Below are 6,000 nucleotides of genomic sequence, written 5' to 3'. Positions count from 1 at the left end.
TCATATTTGAAAATTTTGGCTCAAAACTTATGGTTTTGTGTCACCCACTTGCTAACCTTGTATTAGGAAAGCAACACGTCCAGTATACTTGCTCCGTATATTACCTTTCGGTAAACTACCGTCCGGTTGTAAAGGAAAGCGTTGAACAAGCAATTGTTAAGGCAATGTCCCCTGACATGCTTTTAATTATGGTCTATAAACGTGTCGGACGCAATTACTATCCTTTGTAGGAGCAATAGTAAAGCTCACCCTTATAATTTTTCAGTTTGGCACAAGGTCCTGTCTTTGACCATGCTATGCAACCACCGTTCTTACGGTTGACACCCGATTTGGTTCAGGTGACCTAATGAATTCCAGGTGAAATCCTAGGATTTTACGTTCAATGGTAATGAACGCATTGAAAATGGGTTTTTAGAAAACAAATCGGTTTGTAATTTTGATCAAAATATTTTCTCGTTCAAGCTCGAGTTTAGATATCATTGAATTCCATGAGTTTGAATTCTCAATCTTTAAGGTCAATCTCAAGGATTGAGTAATATCAGTCTTAAAAGTTGACTTTTGATCTTTTAAGGAGATTATCCTTTCTGGGGATCTGATTCATTAGTCTTATCCAGCTAATTTGCACGGCGTCCTCCCCATTTTACGAGACAGATCCTCTCATGGTTAGGATAAGTCTGACCACTTGGCGACCCTGTTTGATGCTGAGGTCCGTGGATTTCCTGCTGATTTTAGTGATGACTTTTCTAGATTTTTCATCAATCTACAGCTGGTCTGGACGACAACTTCATGACCTAAATCAAGAAGCGCGTTTCTTTTTCGGAAGACTTTACTTCCTTTTAATGATGGAATTAATTCATCGTGTAGATCCATCTTTCTTACAGTAAATTGGGTAAAACTGATTAGATTAGTCCAAAACAAAAGTATCTTTAATTATTTGTTACAGGAATATGTGACATATGTTTAAAATTACTTGGTGAATTTTCTCACACTTGGCTTTTATTTTTCCTTTTTGTTCTCCTCTATTCCATTTTAAATGAATTCTAACATTTTGGTTTGTTTCTCAATTTATGTCCTTTCCAAGATAACAATAATTTCGGTGTTAACACTTAATTTTATCGTTCATAAATATGTATAAACATGATTTTGAGTTCATTTAATTGAAAATTTTGAAAAATTTTACTAGAATTGGGTAGTCAGTATATAAGACTAGGGCTGTTCTTTGTTATCAGAGAGCACTAGATTATAATACAACTACTGCGTTACTAGCATTTCTAATGGTAACCAAGTGTATAAAGTAAAAATTTTAAAATCTGAAAGAAATTAACTCCTTCCCACACTTAAGATCTTGCAATGCCCTCATTTGCAAGAAATCAGTAACAATTTAAATTATTGAGGGTGATTAGCGTAGAAAAATGATTAAATTTTACCAAAGTTTCCAAACATATTGTTGTTTGTGTTGAATGATAAATGGTGCACATCATTTGTTCATTCCGTCTTGTTGTTACATCACATTTATTTTTCATCTTGCCGTCAAAATTAGTAGCTTTTGCTGAACTTAATGCCAGTCTTTGAAAATGCGTTGTTTTACCCTGTTGTGTACATAAGATAAATTGCAAACATATATACATATTTTTGAAGTTTGGTATATTACCCCACATTCAAAAATTATTAAAATCTAATAATAAAAGTTAGAAAATTATAAAAACTATTACAATATCAACATAAGTGTTAAATGTAGTAACATTACAAAAATAAAATAAATAAAACTAAATAAACTAGGGTTGATACTAATACCAGTAGGGGTTCCATGCATAACCGTATGTGTTATAAAATGCTTCAGCTGGGTTATAAGTAGGATATGGTGGTTGGATCTCTATAGACCATGGAGGAAATACGGGCGTTGGAGTAGGAATATAGTTTCTACCTATATGTTGGCAATGAGCTATGATTTGGTTTTGATGAACTTGCCAGTCTTCAAATGCTCGATGTCTAGCATTTTCATATTCTTGTGAAGCTATAAACCTTTGCATTCTGTCATTTCATTTCCCCCTCCCACATTACCTGGCTGTTGATTTCTCTCAACCTATGGATGTCTTCCATTATATCTTACTGCGGCGTTATTTTGCCTCTTCAAAACCTTAGCACCATGATATACATTTAAACCAATTGTATCTCGGGGTTCTGGTTCTTCGATTAATAATCCCCTCTGACTTATATCCACATCGAGATACTCAGCAATTAATGTAATAAATATACCACCTCCTATTATACTGTGCGGTCTTATCCCCCTAACCATAGCTGATAAATAATAACCCACACAATAAGGTATACTTACAGCGCTTTGTGGGTCTCGAATACACATGTGGTAAAATAAATCTTGCTCATTTACCTTTTCCTTATTTTTACCTCGCTGTGTAATCGAGTTCGCTAGAAACCTGTGAATTACTCTTAACTCAGCTTTATCTATATCCAAATAAGAGTAATTTCCCCCTTTAAATCGGTGATGGCTAGTCATTTGACTCCATACACCATGCGTATCAAAATTTTCATCAATCTTTCTACCATTTAATATCAACCCTCAACAATCAGCAGATGCTAGCTCCTCAGGCGTATATATACGTAAGGCCTGAGCCATGTGTAGTAGAGACATGCTGCGCATCGAACCTCCTAACAAAAATCTAATAAAAGTTCGATCGGTTAAACTAGTTACCCGATTATTTATTTCTATACTACACAATAATTCTTCACACCATACTTTATATACAGGTCTACGCATGTTGAATAATAGTACCCAATCGTTAAAAGTAGAATTACCATACCTCTATATAAGTAATTCTCTAATTGGCTCGGCCAATTCTACAGCTTCTAACGGTTCCCATTCTATTACCCTAGGTACTTCAACAGCTTTAGAATGAAGAGTGTGCAAGGCCCTTTGGTATTTTGGATAATTTATCCAACGTCTGTCTAATCTCAAGTTCGGGTGCAAATTTTCCACGTGCATATCTGAAAATGTCATAACTGGATGAGGTATATCTTGTTTGTAATAGTTATCAATATCCTGTTGTTTCGCATTCTCAAGAGGAGCAATGCGAGCTTGGGATGAAGATTCACCCCTTTCAGTCTGCAAAACACATCAAACAAAATTTTTGTGCATCCAAATATGCATTAGTGTCAGCAAGATCATCAATCAAAATAATTACAATGACATGTTCAATTTATATCAAACTTATGCTTATTTTCATATTTTTATCAAATCTACACTTTTTCAAATAAGCATATACGAAAATGTTCGCCAAGTTCATAAGCATTCAACTCAAATAACATGTCAAAATAATCATTATTAGCAATTAAACAAGTTTCAAATGGCATTATCCCTCAAAAATCAAGTTCATGAATTTTAGACTTGAAAAAGTCCACTTTAATTCTCAAAAATCATGTTTAGGCTCAAAGTTTGGATCATTTAACTACCTAAACATGTTACACTACTCAATTTAGCAATAATTCATGACAAAAATCGGCCATAACCTGTTTATATCAAAAAGCCCCAAATTGCTCAAGAACACAAACCCTAGATTACTCAAAATTTGACGTTTAAGGCTTCTAATCATGTTAAATAGCATCAATCTAGGTTATACAAGCATAATATATAAAGAATTTAAGCATAATTACACTAAAAAGCATAAAAATCAAATTGGGTATAAAATTGCTCAAGAACACTAAATTTTTGGATTAAATGGTGTTTTGATGAAGAAATTTACCATTTTCCTTGAGTAATTCCTTGATAGCATCCTTCTCAACATGATTTTGTGAAAGATTTGATGAAAAATGGTGAAAAAAATTCAATTTTTGTGTGTTTTATTGTGTGTGTTTTCGCAGTTTTGTGGTGTGGGGAGTGAGGATACTGATCTGTTCTGTTCGTTTTATTTTTTTCTGGATTTTTGATTGTCCGCGAGTCGCGGTATTTTTGTTCTTCAAACTCCGCGAGTCACGGTGACTTTTTTTTTTAATAAAAACCTTAACTTATAAAACAATTAATTAATTAATTTTAAAATTTTGTTTCCCTTGTTATTTAGGACGAGGTCGTTTCGGAACGATGTCCTAGTCCGTCCCTCGACAAAATTTTAAAATTTGTCTATTTAAAGCGCGGTTTTAAAAGCAAAGATTTTTGGGTTTTTTTTAATAATTTTGGCATACTTTAATTCAATAAGATTAAAGATAATGATAATAAAAGTTCTCGTCCCTCCCTCGGGTAAAGCAATTTCGGTTCAAAGACCTAGTCTTCAACTCACGACGAATTTTAAAAATCATATTTTTAACTTAGCGAAATAAAGTAAATTTTTGTTTTTAAATTCACACAACTTAAATTTAAAATGCATAAAATTAAAAATTCATATTTAAAAATTCACACCAAACTTAAATTATATTTTTGTTTTTATACATACAAACTTATATTAATTTTTCAAATATTTACAATTTTAAATATATTGATTTAAAAAGTTTACAATATTATTTTAATTTTTATATATTAATTTTAAAACATGGTAAAAATAAAATTAAAAATCTTTTTGGCTTTTATCCCACTTTAATCAATCAAATATTATCAAAAACATGCGCCCCTCTTTTCGGTAAAGTAATTTCGGTTCCATAACCTAATTTAACTCATGACGAATTTTTGAAATATTTTGGGTTGATTGATTAAAGATATTTATACCTTAAGAATAAACGTTAAATTTCGCAGTGATGTACTAAATTTTTGTATGATATCAATAATTTCGGTCGCAAGACCTAATTTTAATGAATACCAATTTAATACTTTATAGCGAGCAAATTAGCGTTTATTATCAAAAGGTTAAAAATAAAAATAAAAATAAAAAACTGTACAGACTTACCTGTGAAATAGATTTCTTAGTAATATGCTCTAGCCCACTCATAAGATAGTCGGACTAATTAATTTTCCATGGCTACATAGGCGTAACCTCGAGCATTTAATGTTTTTTCTTCTAAACATATGAACGGTCCATCTCTGCATAAAGTAACAAATTCGGTGTTTGAATAGGTTTGATTATTTGAACATTTACCTTCGTGTGACCATTTTCCGCATTTGTGACATTTTTCAAGGTGTCGTGCTCTTCTTTTCGCTGCGGATTTTGATTTTCCTTTACCAAATTGTAAATATTATCTTCGCATCTGGATTCTTTTCTTACTCCGTCCAATTTACTTCTGATTAATGATACTATTTCACTCGGAAGTGTGTCATTATTACGTTTAATGATCAAAGCGTGTAGCATTAGACCATGGTTTAGTTTACAGGAAGTCATCATTTCGTAAAAACCTAAAAAAATAAAAATTCAGAATGGGGGGAGAAGACTAGTTCTTTAGGGTCTGCTAGGGAAAGACCATTCGGGTTCCATTTCCGAGAACTACACGAAAACAGAAAATCTAACTCTAACAAAAATACATAAACCTCCCTACACTTAGTTGAAATTTTGATTAACATTATTTTCAATTGAATCATCAACAACTTGTATATCTTTGACTTTTACTTCAATCAATTTGTTGATTTCCTCCGTAACTTTCACAAATTCAACTAACATCGCCTTTTCTTTTGGTGATAAATTGGATACTAATCGGTTACATAACTTAAAGTTTCCTTTAATCTTAGCATCGTGAATCCGTTTATAAAGTTTCTTCGTTGAACTGTTAAAAATGGGTTCATCTAATTTCGTATCATCAACGGCATTCTTTGTGATTGGATCATCATTAAGTGTTTCTTCATCTTCCCCACACTTATGCGTTTTTATTGGTCTAACAGTTTTGGTTGGTGGAGATCTAAACTTTCGATTCACAAAGGTGATCGATGTGTCACCATTCCTAAGTGTCATTCTACCTTCTCTTACATCAATGAATGCCTCGGTGGTTGCTAAAAATGGGCGACCTAGAATTAGAGGAATATCAAGGTATTCCTCCATATTAATCACTATGAAGTTTGCAACAAAGGTC

This window comes from Rutidosis leptorrhynchoides, chromosome 7, assembly GCF_046630445.1.
Source record: "Rutidosis leptorrhynchoides isolate AG116_Rl617_1_P2 chromosome 7, CSIRO_AGI_Rlap_v1, whole genome shotgun sequence".
NCBI lineage: Eukaryota > Viridiplantae > Streptophyta > Magnoliopsida > Asterales > Asteraceae > Rutidosis > Rutidosis leptorrhynchoides.
Note: the sequence above shows the minus strand (reverse complement) of the source record.